Source organism: Nerophis ophidion, linkage group LG06 (genome assembly GCF_033978795.1).
Source record: "Nerophis ophidion isolate RoL-2023_Sa linkage group LG06, RoL_Noph_v1.0, whole genome shotgun sequence".
Lineage (NCBI taxonomy): Eukaryota > Metazoa > Chordata > Actinopteri > Syngnathiformes > Syngnathidae > Nerophis > Nerophis ophidion.
The window spans coordinates 12466394-12484896 of record NC_084616.1 but is presented as its reverse complement, the minus strand read 5'-3'; the positions used below and the strand labels follow the sequence as shown (position 1 = coordinate 12484896).

The 18503-nt window shown below is 44.6% G+C and overlaps 11 non-coding genes across 11 annotated transcripts; all 11 read left to right on the top strand.

The window, feature by feature from the left end:
• The first annotated feature begins 2717 nt into the window (after positions 1-2717).
• trnam-cau (transfer RNA methionine (anticodon CAU)) lies at positions 2718-2790 on the top strand. Its single transcript has one exon. It is a non-coding gene; the product is annotated as a tRNA-Met (tRNA).
• A 252-nt stretch (positions 2791-3042) lies between these two features.
• trnar-acg (transfer RNA arginine (anticodon ACG)) lies at positions 3043-3115 on the top strand. Its single transcript has one exon. It is a non-coding gene; the product is annotated as a tRNA-Arg (tRNA).
• A 656-nt stretch (positions 3116-3771) lies between these two features.
• On the top strand, positions 3772-3844 carry trnar-acg (transfer RNA arginine (anticodon ACG)). The gene has a single exon. It is a non-coding gene; the product is annotated as a tRNA-Arg (tRNA).
• A 333-nt stretch (positions 3845-4177) lies between these two features.
• trnam-cau (transfer RNA methionine (anticodon CAU)) lies at positions 4178-4250 on the top strand. The gene has a single exon. It is a non-coding gene; the product is annotated as a tRNA-Met (tRNA).
• Positions 4251-4651: 401 nt separating this feature from the next.
• trnah-gug (transfer RNA histidin (anticodon GUG)) lies at positions 4652-4723 on the top strand. The gene has a single exon. It is a non-coding gene; the product is annotated as a tRNA-His (tRNA).
• Positions 4724-4916: 193 nt separating this feature from the next.
• On the top strand, positions 4917-4989 carry trnam-cau (transfer RNA methionine (anticodon CAU)). Its single transcript has one exon. It is a non-coding gene; the product is annotated as a tRNA-Met (tRNA).
• Positions 4990-5969: 980 nt separating this feature from the next.
• trnar-acg (transfer RNA arginine (anticodon ACG)) lies at positions 5970-6042 on the top strand. The gene has a single exon. It is a non-coding gene; the product is annotated as a tRNA-Arg (tRNA).
• A 320-nt stretch (positions 6043-6362) lies between these two features.
• trnam-cau (transfer RNA methionine (anticodon CAU)) lies at positions 6363-6435 on the top strand. Its single transcript has one exon. It is a non-coding gene; the product is annotated as a tRNA-Met (tRNA).
• Positions 6436-16410: 9975 nt separating this feature from the next.
• On the top strand, positions 16411-16482 carry trnah-gug (transfer RNA histidin (anticodon GUG)). The gene has a single exon. It is a non-coding gene; the product is annotated as a tRNA-His (tRNA).
• Positions 16483-16671: 189 nt separating this feature from the next.
• Positions 16672-16744, top strand: trnam-cau (transfer RNA methionine (anticodon CAU)). The gene has a single exon. It is a non-coding gene; the product is annotated as a tRNA-Met (tRNA).
• A 252-nt stretch (positions 16745-16996) lies between these two features.
• trnar-acg (transfer RNA arginine (anticodon ACG)) lies at positions 16997-17069 on the top strand. Its single transcript has one exon. It is a non-coding gene; the product is annotated as a tRNA-Arg (tRNA).
• Positions 17070-18503: the final 1434 nt, after the last annotated feature.

The following is an 18503-nucleotide window of genomic DNA, read 5'->3' as shown; positions in this document are numbered from 1 at the left end:
TGTGTTGGTTTTCTTACATGGACTTGTTTCCTCAGCATTGTCCACACGTTTAAGTTTGACCACATAACTTTCCTCCAGAAGGTCTTATCTTTGTCCTTGTGATGTCAGATAAAACAAAAATTGAGCCACAATACCCAGCAATATGTTTGAAGGAGAAAAGGTGAGGCCTTTAATCCCAGGAACACCATGCCTGCCGTCAAGCATTATGCTCTGGGCTTGTTTTGCTGCCAAATGAACTGGTGCTTTACAGAGAGTAAATGGAACAATGAAAAAGGAGGATTTCCTCCAAATTCTTTAGGACAAGCCCGGAGTTTGGGTTTTGGGCGAAGTTGGGTGTTCCAACAGGACAATGACCCCAAACACACTTTAAAAGTGGTAAAAGAATGGCTAAATCAGGTGTGGAGAGCTGGAGACGACGGGCCAACGGCGGGGCGGGGCACGCTGGAGCCCTGCCCAAGATGGCGGGAAGGAGGCGGAGAATACGGCAGAGCGGGCCGGGAGCGACGCCGCCCCAATCTAATTCAGGTGCGTGGATCAGGCACCGGCAAACAATCAACATTTCTCCTTATGATGTATAAAAGGGGAGAAGGAGGACGGATCAAAGGAGGAGTTGGAGAGACGGCAACAGCGACCAAGAAACAAGAGAGAGACTAAAGAGCGGACTGGAGAGCGAGACACGGAGGAGCGAGCAGTGGGAGCGACGATAGCGTAAAAGACTGCCTTTATTGAGAAATAAAAGAGTCCAACCTGCTCAAGTGAGATGTCCTTCCTGGGTGGTCAGTGGAACCCGAGGACGACAGGGAAAGTCGTCCACATCAGGCTAGAATGAAGGTTTTAGAATGGCCTTCACAAAGTCCTGACTTAAACGTCTGGACAATGCTGAAGAAACAAGTCCATGTCAGAAAACCAACACATTTAGCTGAAGTCCACAACATTTTGTCAAGAGGAGTGGTCCAAAATTCAAGCAGAAGCTTATGGATTGCTACCAAAAGCGCCTTTTTGCAGTGAAACTTGCCAAGGGACATGTAAGCAAATATTAACATTGCTGTATGTATACTTTTGACCCAGCACATTTTCAGTCGACCCATAATAAGTTCATAAAAGAACCAAACTTCATTAATGGTTTTTTTGTGACCAACAAGTATGTGCTCCAATCACTCCGTCACAACAAAATAAGAGGTGTAGAAATGACTGGAAACTGGAAGTGTATGTAAACTTTTGACCACGACTGTATATAATAACCTTCTAAGTGTGTACATTTTCCTTCAAGCCAAACATGTTCTAATCAAAACAGTTTCAATACATAACACCTAGTCAAGTATTTTAGCAAACAAAACTGACTTTTTACAAGTAGAATAGAATAGTGTACATGTACCTTGTTGGTGAGGACGAGTAAACCAAGCAAGTTAGCTTTAGCATTAGCATTAGCCATCACTTTCTCACATCAACCAAAGACTATAAAAATGGGACCCGTTACCTCCCTGCTTGACACTCAGCATCAAGGGTTGGAATTGGGGGTTAAATCACCAAAAACCATTCCCGGGCGCGGCCACCGCTGCTGCTCACTGCTCCCCTCACCTCCCAGGGAGGGGGTGACCAAGGGTGAATTTGCCACACCTGGTGTGTGTGTGACAATCATGGGTACTTTAACTTAACTCAGATGACAAAAATTGCCTTCAATAATCGGCGTCAGGGTCCTAAATGACGTGGTCGTCATGGCGACAAAGATATTTCGCTCATCAAAGTCCCGTTTTGGGACTCCTGGCAGGAGAGGACTTCGGCTTTCCCGTTCTCCTGCATCACGTAGTTGCCGTTTACCGTGAGGAGTCGATCGCTCGGATCGTCCTTGTTCTCCTCGGGAACGCCCGTGGTGGCGTCCTCCGACGAGGGCTGCGTCACCACCAACGGGCGTCCTGGTGGGACCACTTCCACGCCTGGCGCCTCATTCTCAGATTTGTTTTCTATGAGCGGGTTTTGCACTCGCACCTCACTGATGTCCACCTGTGCACACACACACTGGTTATCATTAGGAATGGGGACCAAGTTGTTGATCAGGACTTGTGGGGACCACATCTTTCTACAGCTTGTGGAGGCATAAAAAAAATAAGTTTCACCACTTAAATGTTAAAGCAAATCTTTTAAAAATGTTTTCCTTTAGGGAACCTGATTTTTTTTGTCCCCATACCGTCAGAGGTCTACTAAATGTGACTGTGTAAACGGAGCGATGTCCCCATTAAGTAAGCATTGCCAGAACACACACACACACACACACACACACACACACACACACACACACACACACACACACACACACACACACACACGAATGAAGGTAAAAACTTATAGACAGACCAAATTAATTCTTGTGGAAAGGAAATCATTTACCTTTTTCTTTTCTTTTTGACCTGAAAAAAACAAAGAAATGAACATGTTCAATTCTGTGCCTGTAGAGATCCTGCTCAACAGCTGTGATCGTATAGTGGTTAGTACTCTGCGTTGTGGCCGCAGAAACCCCGCTTCGAATCCGGGTCACAACAATCAAATTACTTGTAGTGTGTTAACTAAAATTATTTCTTTTTTGACATTATGTTGTTAAGTGGAATAACAATGAAAAGCTACAGTCTAGCCTCGTGCTCCCGATGTGTTGTTCAAATTGCAATTTTTAAGACATCGTATAGTGGGGACGTAAAGACTGGTGAGCTAAACTTGCTGACATGGCCTCGTTAGCGCAGTAGGTACCGCGTCAGTCTCATAATCTGAAGGTTGTGAGTTCAATCCTCACACGGGGCATGTGTTTTTTGTTTTAGCGGGTTGGAATCCCTTCATTGTCACTGTTCAAAGAGGAACTGTGATTTTTTGGGGGAATTTTGTCCATAATTCAAAATCCCTAGTGCCATTAGCTCGATCCTCACACGGGGCAGTCATGTTTCTTTTCAGTGAGTTTGAGTTCCTTCATGGTCACTGCATTGTCAGTGTTTAACCCCTTTTGCCAGAGTCAATAATCTTCGTGTCCAGTGTTACTCACCAGATAACCTTAAACAAGGGCTAGTGGCGCAATGGATAACGCGTCTGACTACGGATCAGAAGATTCTAGGTTCGACTCCTGGCTAGCTCGGTAACTTTTGTACTTTAAACCAAAGACAAGGTTTTGTATGTTAATTTGCTATAGCAAGAGTTATCAACATCTGTGATCGTATAGTGGTGAGTACTCTGCATTGTGGTCGCAGGAACCCTGGTTCAAATCCAGGTCACAGCAACCAAGTGTCTTGCAGTGGGTCTTTTAATGTGTTATCTAAAAATATTTCTTTTTGGACATCATGTAGTTAAGTGGAATAACAATGAAAAGCTACAGTCTAGCCTCATGCTCCCGATGTGTTGTTCAAATTGCAATTTTTAAGACATCGTATAGTGGTGACGTAACAGCTGGTGAGCTAACTGTGTTTTCATAGCCTCGTTAGTGCAGTAGGTAGCGCGTCAGTCTCATAATCTGAAGGTTAAATTCAATCCTCACACGAGGCATTTGTTTTTTGTTTTAGCGGGTTGAAATCCCTTCATTGTCACTGTTCAAAGAGGAACATTGATTTATTGGGGGAAATTTGCCTATTATTCAAAATCCCTAGTGCCATTAGCTCGATCCTCACACGGGGCAGTCATGTTTCTTTTCAGTGAGTTTGAGTTCCTTCATGGTCACTGCATTGTCAGTGTTTAACCCCTTTTGCCAGAGTCAACCGTCTACGGGTCCAGTGTTACCTACCAGAGCACGATTAACAAGGGCTAGTGGCGCAATGGATAACGCGTCTGACTACGGATCAGAAGATTCTAGGTTCGACTCCTGGCTTGCTCGGAGTACTTTTGTATTTTAACCCGGAGTCAAAGTTCCGTATGTTAATTTGCTATAGCAAGAGTGACCAACAGCTGTGATCGTATAGTGGTTAGTACTCTGCATTGTGGCCGCAGGAACCCGGTTCGAATCCGGGTCACAGCAACCAATTTTCTTGCAGTGTGTCTTTTTGTATCTTAACTAAAAATATTTCTTTTTTGACATTATGTTGTTAAGCGGAATAACAATGAAAAGCTACAGTCTAGCCTCGTCCTCCCGATGTGTTGCTCAAATTGCAACTTTTAAGACATCGTATAGTGGTGACGTAACAACTGGTGAGCTACATCTGCTGTCATGGCCTCGTTAGCGCAGTAGGTAGCGCGTCAGTCTCATAATCTGAAGGTCGTGAGTTCAATCCTCACATGAGGCGTGTGTTTTTTGTTTTAGCGGGTTGGAATCCCTTCATTGTCACTGTCCGAAGAGGAACTGTGATTTTTGGGGGAATTTTGTCTATTATTCAAATCCCTAGTGCCATTAGCTCGATCCTCACACGGGGCAGTCATGTTTCTTTTCAGTGTGTTTGAGTTCCTTCATGGTCACTGCATTGTCAGTGTTTAACCCCTTTTGCCTGAGTCAAAAATCTTCGTGTCCAGTGTTACTCACCAAATCACCTTAATCAAGGGCTAAGTGGCGCAATGGATAACGTGTCCGACTTCGGATCAGAAGATTCTAGGTTTGACTCCTGACTCCTGGCTCGCTCGGAAATCTTTTGTACTTCAACCCGGAGTCAAAGTTCCGTATGTTAATTTGCTATAGCAAGAGCGATCAACAGCTGTGATCGTATAGTGGTTAGTACTCTGCGTTGTGGCCGCAGGAACCCCGGTTCGAATCCGGGTCACAGCAACCAACTTTCTTGCAGTTGGTCTTTTAGTGTGTTATCTAAAAATATTTGTTCTTCGATATTATGTTGTTAAGCAGAATAAAATTGAAAAGCTACAGTCTAGACTCGTGCTCCCGATGTGTTGTTCAAATTGCAATTTTTAAGACATCGTATAGTGGTGACGTCTCAACTAGTGAGCTAAGGTTGAGTCTCATATCCTCGTTAGCGCAGTAGGTAGCGCGTCAGTCTCATAATCTGAAGGTCGTCAGTTCAATCCTCACACGAGGCATGTGTTATTTGTTTTAGCGGGTTGAAATCCCTTCATTGTCACTGTTCAAAGAGGAACTGTGATTTTTGGGCGGAATTTTGTCTATTATTCAAAATCCCTAGTGCCATTAGCTCGATCCTCACACGGGGCAGTCATGTTTCTTTTCAGTGAGTTTGAGTTCCTTCATGGTCACTGCATTGTCAGTGTTTAACCCCTTTTGCCAGAGTCAACAGTCTACGGGTCCAGTGTTATTCTCCAGGAAGAGACAATCAAGGGCTAGTGGCGCAGTGGATAACGCGTTTGACCACGGATCAGAAGACTCTAGGTTTGACTCCTGGCTCACTCGGAAATCTTTTGTACTTTAAACCAAAGTCAAAGTTCCGTATGTTAATTTGCTATAGCAAGAGCGATCAACAGCTGTGATCGTATAGTGGTTAGTACTCTGCATTGTGGCCGCAGGAACCCGGTTCGAATCCGGGTCACAGCAACCAAATTTCTTGCAGTGTGTCTTTTTGTATCTTAACTAAAAATATTTCTTTTTTGACATTAGGTTAAGTGGAATAACAATGAAAAGCTACAGTCCAGCCTCGTGCTCCCGATGTGTTGTTCAAATTGATACTTTTAAGACATCGTATAGTGGCGACGTAACAACTGGTGAGCTACACTTGTTTTCATAGCCTAATTAGTGCAGTAGGTAGCGCGTCAGTCTCATAATCTGAAGGTAGTGAGTTCAATCCTCACACGGGGCATGTGTTTTTTGTTTTAGCGGGTTGGATTCCCTTCATTGTCACTGTTCGAAGAGGAACTGTGATTTTTGGGCGGAATTTTGTCTATTATTCAAAATCCCTAGTGCCATTAGCTCGATCCTCACACGGGGCAGTCATGTTTCTTTTCAGTGTGTTTGAATTCCTTCATGGTCACTGCATTGTCAGTGTTTAACCCCTTTTGCCAGGGTCAATAATCTTCATGTCCAGTGTTACTCACCAGATCACCTTAAACCAGGGCTAGTGGCGCAGTGGATAACGCGTCTGACTACGGATCAAAAGATTCTAGGTTCGACTCCTGGCTAGCTCGGCAAGCTTTTGTACTTTAAACCAAAGTCAAAGTTCCGTATGTTAATTTGTTATAGCAAAAGCAATCGACAGCTGTGATCGTATAGAGGTTAGTACTCTGCGTTGTGGCCGCAGGAACCCTGGTTCGAATCCGGGTCACAGCAACCAAATTTCTTTTTGTGTGTTAACTAAAAATATATTTTTTTTGACATTATGTTTAGTGGAATAACAATGAAAAGCTACAGTCTAGCCTCGTGCTCCCGATGTGTTGTTCAAATTGCTATTTTTAAGACATCGTATAGTGGTGACGTCTCAACTAGTGAGCTAAGACTGACTCTCATTGACTCGTTAGCGCAGTAGGTAGCGCGTCAGTCTCATAATCTGAAGGTCGTGAGTTCAATCCTCACATGCGGCATGTGTTTTTTGTTTTAGCCGGTTGGAATCCCTTCATTGTCACTGTTCACAGAGGAACTGTGATTTTTGGGCGGAATTTTGCCTACTATTCAAAATCCCTAGTGCCATTAGCTCGATCCTCACACGGGGCAGTCATGTTTCTTTTCAGTGAGTTTGAGTTCCTTCATGGTCACTGCATTGTCAGTGTTTAACCCCTTTTGCCTGAGTCAACAGTCCACGGGTCCAGTGTTGTTCTCCAGAGAGGTATAAACAAGGGCTAGTGGCGCAATGGATAACGTGTCTGAATACAGATCAGAAGACTCTAGGTGCGATTTCCTGGCTAGCTCGCAAAACTTTTGTATTTTAACCTGGAGTCAAAGTTACGTAGGTTAATTTGCTGTAGCAAAGTGATTGGTATCTGTGATCGTACAGTGGTTAGTTAGTACTCTGCGTTGTGGCCGCAGGAACCCTGGTTCGAATCCGGGTCACAGCAAATAAGTTTTAGCAGTGAGTCTTTTTCAATCAATCAATCAATCAATGTTTACTTATATAGCCCTAAATCACTAGTGTCTCAAAGGGCTGCACAAACCACTACGACATCCTCGGTAGGCCCACATAAGGGCAAGGAAAAATTCACACCCAGTGGGACGTCAGTGACAATGATGACTATGAGAACCTTGGAGAGGAGGAAAGCAATGGATGTCGAGCGGGTCTAACATGATACTGTGAAAGTTCAATCCATAATGGATCCAACACAGTCGCAAGAGTCCAGTCCAAAGCGGATCCAACACAGCAGCGAGAGTCCCGTTCACAGCGGAGCCAGCAGGAAAACATCCCAAGCGGAGGCGGATCAGCAGCACAGAGATGTCCCCAGCCGATACACAGGCGAGCAGTACATGGCCACCGGATCGGACCGGACCCCCTCCACATGGGAGAGTGGGACATAGGAGAAAAAGAAAAGAAATGGCAGATCAACTGGTCTAAAAAGGGAGTCTATTTAAAGGCTAGAGTATACAAATGAGTTTTAAGGTGAGACTTAAATGCTTCGACTGAGGTGGCATCTCGAACTTTTACCGGGAGGGCATTCCAGAGTACTGGAGCCCGAACGGAAAACGCTCTATAGCCCGCAGACTTTTTTTGGGCTTTGGGAATCACTAATAAGCCGGAGTCCTTTGAACGCAGATTTCTTGCCGGGACATACGGTACAATACAATCGGCAAGATAGGATGGAGCTAGACCGTGTAGTATTTTATACGTAAGTAGTAAAACTTTCAAGTCACATCTTAAGTGCACAGGAAGCCGTGCAGGTGAGCCAGTACAGGCGTAATGTGATCAAACTTTCTTGTTCTTGTCAAAAGTCTAGCAGCCGCATTTTGTACCAACTGTAATCTTTTAATGCTAGACATGGGGAGACCCGAAAATAATACGTTACAGTAGTCGAGACGAGACGTAACAAACGCATGGATAATGATCTCAGCGTCTTTAGTGGACCGAATGGAGTGAATTTTAGCGATATTACGGAGATGAAAGAAGGCCGTTTTAGTAACGCTTTTAATGTGTGACTCAAAGGAGAGAGTTGGGTCAAAGATAACACCCAGATTCTTTACCGTGTCGACTTGTTTAATTGTTTGGTTGTCAAATGTTAGAGTTTTATCATTAAATAGAGGTCGGTGTCTAGCAGGACCGATAATCAGCATTTCCGTTTTTTTGGCGTTGAGTTGCAAAAAGTTAGCGGACAGCCATTGTTTAATTTCATTAAGACACGCCTCCAGCTGACTACAATCCTGCGTGTTGGTCAGAGTTGGGTGTCATCAGCATAACAGTGAAAGCTGATACCGTATTTGCGTATGATGTCACCTAGCGGCAGCATGTAGATGCTGAAGAGTGCAGGGCCAAGGACCGAACCCTGAGGAACTCCACACGCTACCTTAACGTAGTCCGAGGTCACATTGTCATGGGAGACGCACTGCATCCTATCAGTAAGATAAGAGTTAAACCAAGACAGGGCTAAGTCTGACATACCAATTTGTGATTTGATACGTTCTAAAAAAATATTATGATCGACGGTATCGAAAGCAGCGCTAAGATCGAGGAGCAGCAACATGGATGACGCATCAGAATCCATCGTTAGCAATAGATCATTAGTCATTTTTGCGAGGGCTGTCTCCGTGGAGTGATTTGCCCTGAAACCGGATTGAAAGGTTTCACATAGATTGTTAGACGCTAAGTGTTCATTTAACTGCTCCGCAACAATTTTTTCGAGGATTTTTTAAATAAAGGGAAGGTGAGACACCGGTCGGTAGTTTACCATGAGGTCAGGATCGAGGTTAGGTCTTTTAAGAAGAGGATGTATAACCGCTTTTTTGAATGCTAGGGGAACAGTGCCCGAGGAAAGTGATACGTTTATAATATTTAGCACTGATGGACCTAATAATACAAAGAGCTCCTTGATCAGTTTCCCAGGAAGTGGATCAAGTAAACATGTTGTTTGTTTTATTCCATTTACACATTGTAACAATTCCTCTAATTTTATTTCCTCAAAACAAGAGAAACTATTTTGGAGGGCAGTATCCGCCATATATACAATCGTGTCAGTGTTAATAGAACCCCGTTGTAGCTGGGACGCATTGTCTTTAATCTCCTTTCTAATGACTTCAATTTTCTTACTAAAGAATTGCATAAAGTCATCAGCTGAGTGGGTGGAGCTACTGGAAGGAGTCCCTTGTTGGGTTAGCGATGCTACCGTACTAAACAAAAATTTAGGATCGTTTTTATTACGGTGGATGAGATTTGAGTAATATTTAGCTTTAGCTAAGGTAAGCATGCATTTATAAGTTATTAAACCATCACTCCATGCTTGATGGTGCACCTCAAGTTTAGTCGTGCGCCATTTGCGTTCCAGCTTTCTACATAATAATTTCTGAGCTCTAGTTTCTTCTGTAAACCACGGGGTACGCTTTTTTGGAGCCTTTTTTAACTTTAGCGGTGCCATGTTATCAATGGTTTCGCGCAGGACGTCGTTAAAGTTGTTAGTGAGGTTATCAATAGAGCCCACATACTTTGGGAATGGTGCCATTACCGAGGGCAGTAGGTCAGCAAGAGTTGTCGTTGTGGCCGTATTAATGTTGCGGCTGCTATAGCAGTTATTATTATTATTAGTTTGCCGAACATGCGTCTGAACCTCGAATTTTATAAGGTAATGATCGGACAATACTTTAGTATACGGGAGTATCGTAACTTTGGAAACGGTGATACCCCTGACAAGCACTAGGTCTATCGTATTACCGTTGCGATGCGTGGGTTCATTTATTATTTGTGTGAGACCACAGCTATCAATTATAGTCTGGAGCGCTACGCACGGTGGGTCCGATGGGGTATTCATATGGATATTAAAGTCCTCCATTATGATTATATTATCGGCGTGTGTCACTAGATCAGCAACGAACTCTGAGAATTCATTGATAAAGTCCGAATAGGGCCCTGGGGGGCGGTAGATAACAGCCAGGTGTAGAGGCAGCGGTGTGACAGACCTCATAGTAAGCACCTCAAACAATTTATATTTATTATTTATGTTAGGACTAAGGTTAAAGTTTTCGTTGTATATTAGTGCGACCCCCCCTCCCCTTTTAAGAGGAAGGGCAATATGCGCATGTGTAAAGTTAGGAGGACATGCCTCGTTTAGCGCAAAAAAGTCGTTTGGTTTAAGCCAGGTTTCGCTGAGACCGATGACGTTAAGATTGTTGTCTCTGATGATATCATTAACTAACAACGTTTTGGGGGACAATGATCTTATGTTTAAAAAACCTATATTATAGGTAGTGGGCTGTTTTAGGGAATTTTTGATCAAATTATACGTAGTAGCAATATTAATAATGTTGTGTTTATTATGCCCAGTGCATTTAGTATAATTGCGACCATATCTAGGAATTGATACGACGGGAATTTTCCGATTGTTTGTTTGTTGCTTTGATAAACTGCACGCATCATAGTTAGCCACCTCAGTAATGGGAATTTTCCGATTGTTTGTTTGTTGCTTTGATAAACTGCACGCATCATATTTAGCCACCTCAGTAAAACACATGTCCAACTCTGAAACACTCAAAGCAGAAAAAACTTGTTCTAATTTAACTGACTCCTTACCCAGACCAGTAGTCTCGCATCTTCCATTTAAATCCGGCTTCAGGATGGAGGGAAGTGGTGTTCTGTGGGGATTAGCCTTCTGCTTTGTTTTTAGCCTCGCTCGGCATCGGCGTTTCCGATCACACCGCTGGCGTCTGCTCCGTAGACGGCCCCCGCTGCTACTATACTCCCCTGCTTCACAGGCCGCTGGATGTAGCCGTCGTAGTATTCCCGTGCTAGTTAGCACGTCTAGCAAGCACGCGTCTATCAGTCCAAAACGGCCCGATATGTCCACATCCAGAAGTGTCTGGCGGTCGTACGTGATCACGGAGTGACCACGATGTGAGCGAGCCATAAAATTTGTAGAATTGTCCGGTATTTCTGCCAAATGTTCCATCTTTAGCAGGAGCTCCTCGGGGTTGCAGCCCTTCCGGGCGCCGCCATCTTGGACCTCTTTTTGTGTGTTGTAATAGATTGGTCTATGTGTGTATGTTGCCATCTCCTGGTCAATGTTGGTCATAGCATACTGGGGTTGCTTTTTGGTTGGCCAACGTTTTACGATGTTGTTGTACACTTGACGGCAAGTGAGTGAGTCTGTTCTGAAGTCACAGTAAACGAGACGTAACTTCATCACCTCGCCTGTTTATTGCCTCCCATTCAATATATCACAAATGGCGACGAGGATTTAAAAGAAGCCCACTGCGTGAGGGGATTTTAGAGGAGCGCTGTGCACTGGTCGTAGGTAAGGCTGAAGAGTAGCCTACTTTGTGGAGGAACCGGGCACGTGTCGGAATAGCAGTAGCACCGGATGCTAACATGGCTCTGACAGTGGGTCCTCTAAGGAGGATTTTGATTCATATCTGGAGCGTTTGGAGCAGTGGATGCTGGCTTACGAGATTGAAGGGGACAAGAAGGTGTGTGTTTTCCTTTCTGTTATTGGAGCAGACACTTATAAGCTGCTGAAGAACCTCACGTCTCCGGCATTGCCAAGTACTTTAGGGTATGATGTGCTGAAGAGGGCGCTATGATGACATTATAAGCCCGCACCTGTTGTGATAGCGGAGCGTTTTCGCTTTCAGAAACGTAATCAGAAGGAAGGAGAAGCTGTTTCTGATTACATTGTGGCTTTGAGATAGTTGTCAGCAACCTGCAATTTTGGACAATATTTGGACGATGCCATGAGAGATCGTTTTGTGAGTGGATTACGTTCTGATGCAGTGCAACGCAGGCTGTTGTCTGAAAGGGACCTGACGTTTCCCCGTGCTTGTGAAATTGCAGTCTCTATGGAGCTTGCTTCCAAAAATACAATGGAGTTTTCTGGACACAGTGGACCTCACCAGGTAAATGCCCTGTCAAGTGTTTCTCATTTTTCTGAGAAGGGGAGGAAAGGACAGTTCAGATGGAAAAATAATAACAAAGCAAAGGAATACAAAAGAGACACAGGGGGACAGCAAACATGCTACAGATGTGGTGGGAAGCACTCACCACATGACTGCAGATTTAAAAATGAAAAGTGTCATGCTTGCTCCAAAATTGGACACATTGCCCGTGCATGCAGGAAGACTAAAGGCCAATCTTCAACTCAGTATGTTGAAAATGAAGGGAGTGCATCTAGAAGTGGTGATGAGGCAGAACTTTTTGGATTGTACGCAGTTGACTCTACCTCAAACTGGGAAAAAGGTTACACAGTGGATATTGTACTGGGAAACAAGAGCACCACAATGTTACTGGACACAGGTTCAGCAGTGTCAGTAGTTTCTGACAGCTTTTACCAGGCAAACCTCACTCAATTTCCTTTGAAACCAGTTTTCAAGTTAAAGTTGAAATCATATTCAGGCCAAAGGATTGCTGTTCGAGGGTACATCATGTTACCAGTACAGTACGAGGACCAGCAAGTGACACTTCCACTGGTCATTGTACAGGGAAGCAGACCTGCACTGATTGGCCGTAACTGGCTAAAAAAGCTATGGCTGAACTGGAAACATATTTTCACTGTACAAAAGGTGCAGAAAAGGACGCATGGTAACACAGGAGTACAGGAGGTGATAGAGAGACATCAGGCAGTGTTCTCAGAGGGCCAAGGCTGTATCACAGGGTTTAAAGCTAAAATACGCACCAAACCTGATACCACACCAATTTTCTGCAAGGCTCGTCCAGTTCCTTACGCACTAAAGGAAGCTGTAGAGAGAGAGCTAGAGAGGTTGGAGAGTGAACAAGTGATTTCAAAGATTGACACTAGCGAGTGGGCAGCTCCAATAGTCACAGTACCTAAGGTTGACAAAACGATCAGGATTTGTGGTGACTACAAGGTTAGTGTTAATCAATGCATTGAAGAGCAGACCTATCCATTACCGAATACGGAAGATCTATTCGCTACATTAGCAGGAGGTACATCTTTCAGCAAACTGGATCTGTCACACGCCTACCAACAACTACAGTTGGATGAAGAGTCAGAAAAGTATCTGACCATAAACACACATAAGGGTCTGTACAAGTATCATCGCCTCAGTTATGGAGTTTCGAGTGCTCCTGCAATATTTCAGTCTGTTATGGACCAGATTCTGCAAGGGATGGACCATGTGACATGTTTTTTGGACGACATACTCGTTACAGCTTCTTCGGAGGAGGAGCATTTGACAAGACTGGATAATGTTCTCACACGTTTGGAGAAGCATGCCATCAGGGTGAAGCTATCAAAATGTCAGTTTTTCCAGAGCAGTGTCGAGTGTTTGGGACATCGCATTGATAAGACTGGGTTACATCCCACAGAAGAAAAGGGGACTGCCATAACAAATGCACCTGAGCCCACAAATGTAACAGAACTGAAGTCTTTCTTGGGTCTTCTGAACTATTACAGCAGATTCCTGCAAAACCCCTCTACTGTGCTCAAGCCTCTGCACAACCTACTTAAAAAGGACTCAAAGTGGATTTGGACAGTTGAATGTGCAAAAGCATTTGAAGATGCAAAGCAACTTCTACTGCAGAACAAAGTGCTGGTACACTACAACACCCGCCTGCCACTGCGAATTGCATGTGATGCTTTGCCTTATGGAGTTGGTGCTGTAATTTCACATGTAACAGAAGATGGATAAGAGAGACCTGTTGCATTTGCCTCAAGGACACTCACTGAACCAGAAAGGAAGTATGCCCAAATTGAAAAGGAGGCACTTGCTATCATTTTTGGAGTAAAGAAATTTCATAAATACCTTTACGGAAGGAAATTCACACTGATCACTGATCATAAGCCACTGTTGGCCATCCTGGGGCCAAAATCAGCAGTTCCAACGTTGGCAGCATTAAGAATGCAACGCTGGGGACTTATTCTCATGGCCTACAATTATGAGATTGAGTATAAAAAGCCAGCTGATCATGCTAATGCGGATGCTTTGTCACGCCTACCCCGAGTAGGGATGAACAACACAGCAGTGGAGGGAAGTATCTTCTATTTTTCATACTTGGATGAACTTCCTGTGTGTGCAAAAGACATTGAGAGTGCTACTCTTAAAGATCCTATGCTAAGTAAGGTGTGGAACTACACATTAAATGGCTGGCCAAGTTATGTGGAAGATGTAGCATTGAGGCCTTACTTTGTACGCAGACAGGAGTTGTCAGCAGATCAAAGCTGCATTCTCTGGGGACAGCGAGTCATCATACCCCCAGGTTATCGACAGAGATTACTGGAGGATCTCCATCATTAACATCCAGGTATTTGCCGTATGAAGGCTCTTGCCCGCAGTTACCTTTGGTGGCCAGGCTGTGATGGTGAAATTCAAGAGCTGGTGAACAAGTGCTCAGTCTGCCAAGCAGTACAGAAAATGCCAGCTGTGGCACCGTTACATCCTTGGCGGTGGCCAGAAAGAGTGTGGCAAAGAATTCACATTGATTTTGCAGAGAAAGATAAACAGTATTTTTTGGTTGTCATTGATAGCCATTCAAAGAGGTTAGAGGTTTTTCCCATGTCGTCCACCACTTCTCACAACACCATTAAAGTGCTGCGCTGTCTGTTTGCATCGTATGGACTGCCAGAAGAGCTAGTTTCAGACAATGGCCCACAGCTGGTGACAAAGGAGTTTACTCAGTTCCTGGAGAGTAATGGAGTAAAACACACTGCTGTACCGGCTTACCACCCAGCATCAAATGGAGCAGCAGAGAGATCAGTACAAATCTTGAAACGGTCTCTGATGAAGAATGTGCTGGAAGCAGACAGCAAGTCTTCCTTGTCACTCAGTCACAGACTTGCAAATTTCCTTCTCATGTACCGCAGTACACCCCACACAGTGACGGGACGTACTCCAGCCGAGTTATTCCTGAAATGCCATTTGAGGACTCGTTTCAGTTTGCTCAAGCCGGACCTTGCCTGACGGATCGAAGGAAAACAAGCAGCGCAGAAGCTTTATCATGACAAAAGGGCTCCCCCTATTCGCTTTTTCCTGGAGGGAGAGGTTGTTCGGATCAGAAATTTCAGGGACGGAGTGGAAAAATGGAGTAAAGCAAAAATACTGAAAAGACTGGGAACTGTCACTTACCTGATCCAAGCGGGACAGAGACAGCGCACTGTGCATGTGGATCACATGTTACCATGGCGAGAGAACATGGAGAAACTGCCAGTTATCTTGTCTCCACCAGTTGCAGAAAATGTGCCATCAGTACAACTGGAGAGTCAATTCCATCACCAGGACCATCAGTGAGTCAGACACAAACAAGTCTCAACACTGAAGTAGATTCAAGTCCTGCTGAGTTGCCATCATCAGAATTCAGATCACCCACAACAAAAACCCCACCAGTGATCCGCAGGTATCCAGAAAGGGTTCGAGTACCACCAAACAAACTGAATCTCTGACAACAGTATAAAAAGCTGTGTTAAAGGTGTATGAATACTGTTTGTATAATACATATGTTGCTGTTACAAATGAGGGTTAAGTGTTCAGTACTAAAAAAAATATATATATGGCATTAGTAGTTTTTCTAATTGAGCCTGCTGCATTTCTGGTTGGGTTGTTTTTATTTTGAGTAACTTCTAAGATTCTAAAAGGGGAGGAATGTAATGGATTGGTCTATGTGTGTATGTTGCCATCTCCTGGTCAATGTTGGTCATAGCATACTGGGGTTGCTTTTTGGTTGGCCAACGTTTTACGATGTTGTTGTACACTTGACGGCAAGTGAGTGAGTCTGTTCTGAAGTCACAGTAAACGAGACGTAACTTCATCACCTCGCCTGTTTATTGCCTCCCATTCAATATATCACATGTGTTATCTAAAAATATTTCTTTTTTGACATTATGTTGTTAAGTGGAATAACAATGAAAAGCTACAGTCTAGCCTCGTGCTCCCGATGTGTTGTTCAAATTGCAATTTTTAAGACATCGTATAGTGGTGACGTAACGACTGGTGAGCTACACTTCCTGTCATGGCCTCGTTAGCGCAGTAGGTAGCGCGTCAGTCTCATTATCAAAAGGTCGTGAATTCAATCCTCACACGGGAAATGTGTTTTTGGTTTCAGCAAGGTTGAAATCCCTTCATTGTCACTGTTCAAAGAGGAACTGTGATTTATTGGGAGAATTTTGCCTATTATTCAAAATCCCTAGTGCCATTAGCTCAATCCTCACACGGGGCAGTCATGTTTCTTTTCAGTGTGTTTGAGTTCCTTCATGGTCACTGCATTGTCAGTGTTTAACCCCTTTTGCCAGAGTCAGTAATCTTCGTGTCCAGTGTTACTCACCAGAATATCTTTACCAAGGGCTAGTGGCGCAATGGATAACGCGTCTGACTACGGATCAGAAGATTCTAGTTTCGACTCCTGGCTAGCTCGGCAAGCTTTTGTACTTTAAACCAAAGTCAAAGTTCCGTATGTTAATTTGCTATAGCAAGAGTATTCAACAGCTGTGATTGTATAGTGGTTAGTACTCTGCGTTGTGGCCGCAGGAACCCCGGTTCGAATCCGGGTCACAGCAACCAAATTTCTTGCAGTGTGTCTTTTTGTGTGTTAACTAAAAATATTTATTTTTTGACATTAGGTTAAGTGGAATAACAAAGAAAAGCTACAGTCTAGCCTCGTGCTCCCGATGTGTTGTTCAAATTGCAATTTTTAAGACATCGTATAGCGGTGACGTAACAACTGGTGAGCTAAACTAGCTGTCATGGCTTCGTTAGTGCAGTAGGTAGCGCGTCAGTCTCATGATCTGAAGGTCGTGAGTTCAATCCTCACATGGGGCGTGTGTTTTTGGTTTTAGCGGGTGGAAATCCCTTCATTGTCACTGTTCAAAGAGGAACTGTGATTTATTGGGGGAATTTTGCCTATTATTCAAAATCCCTAGTGCCATTAGCTCGATCCTCACACGGGGCAGTCATGTTTCTTTTCAGTGAGTTTGAGTTCCTTCATGGTCACTGCATTGTCAGTGTTTAACCCCTTTTGCCTGAGTCAGTAATCTTCGTGTCCGGTGTTACTCACCAGAACAACTTTAACAAGGGCTAGTGGCGCAATGGATAACGCGTCTGACTACGGATCAGAAGATTCTAGGTTCGACTCCTGGCTAGCTCTTTTGTACTTTAACCCGGAGTCAAAGTTACGTACGTTAATTTGCTGCAGCAAGAACAGTTAGCAGCTGTGATAGTACAGTGGTTAGTACTCTGCGTTGTTGCCGCGGGAACTCCGTTTCAAATTCGGGTCCCAGGAATCAAGTTCCTAGCAATGGGTGTTTTTGTGTGTTAACTAAAAATATTTCCTTTTTGACATTATGTTGTTAAGCGGAATAACAATGAAAAGCTACAGTCTAGCCTCGTGCTCCCGATGTGTTGTTCAAAATGCAATTTTTAAGACATCGTATAGTGGTGACGTCTCAACTAGTGAGCTAAAATTGAATACCATAGCCTCGTTAGCGCAGTAGGTAGCGTGTCAGTCTCATAATCTGTAGGTTGTGAGTTCAATCCTCACACAAGGTATGTGTTTTTTGTTTTAGCGGGTTGGAATCCCTTCATTGTCACTGTTCAAAGAGGAAATGTGATTTTTGGGCAGAATTTTGCCATCCATCCATCCATCCATCATCTTCCGCTTATCCGAGGTCGGGTCGCGGGGGCAGCAGCCTAAGCAGGGAAGCCCAGACTTCCCTCTCTCCAGCCACTTCGTCTAGCTCTTCCCGGGGGATCCCGAGGCGTTCCCAGGCCAGCCGGGAGACATAGTCTTCCCAACGTGTCCTGGGTCTTCCCCGTGGCCTCTTACCAGCTGGACGTGCCCTAAACACCTCCCTAGGGAGGCGTTCGGGTGGCATCCTGACCAGATGCCCGAACCACCTTATCTGGCTCCTCTCGATGTGAAGGAGCAGCGGCTTTACTTTGAGTTCCTCCCGGATGGCAGAGCTTCTCACCCTATCTCTAAGGGAGAGCCCCGCCACCCGGCGGAGGAAACTTATTTCGGCCGCTAGTACCCGTGATCCTATCCTTTCGGTCATGACCCAAAGCTCATGACCATAGGTGAGGATGGGAACGTAGATCGACCGGTAAATTGAGAGCTTTGCCTTCCGGCTCAGCTCTTTCTTCACCACAACGGATCGATACAACGTCCGCATTACTGAAGACGCCGCACCGATCCGCCTGTCGATCTCATGATCCACTCTTCCCCCACTCGTGAACAAGACTCCTAGGTACTTGAACTCCTCCACTTGGGGCAGGGTGTCCTCCCCAAACCGGAGATGGCACTCCACCCTTTTCTGGGCGAGAACCATGGACTCGGACTTGGAGGTGCTGATTCTCATTCCGGTCGCTTCACACTCGGCTGCGAACCGATCAAGTGAGAGCTGAAGATCCCGGCCAGATGAAGCCATCAGGACTACATCATCTGCAAAAATCAAAGACCTAATCCCGTGGCCACAAACCGGATACCCTCAACGCCTTGGCTGCGCCTAGAAATTCTGTCCATAAAAGTTATGAACAGAATCGGTGACAAAGGACAGCCTTGGCGGAGTCCAACCCTCACTGG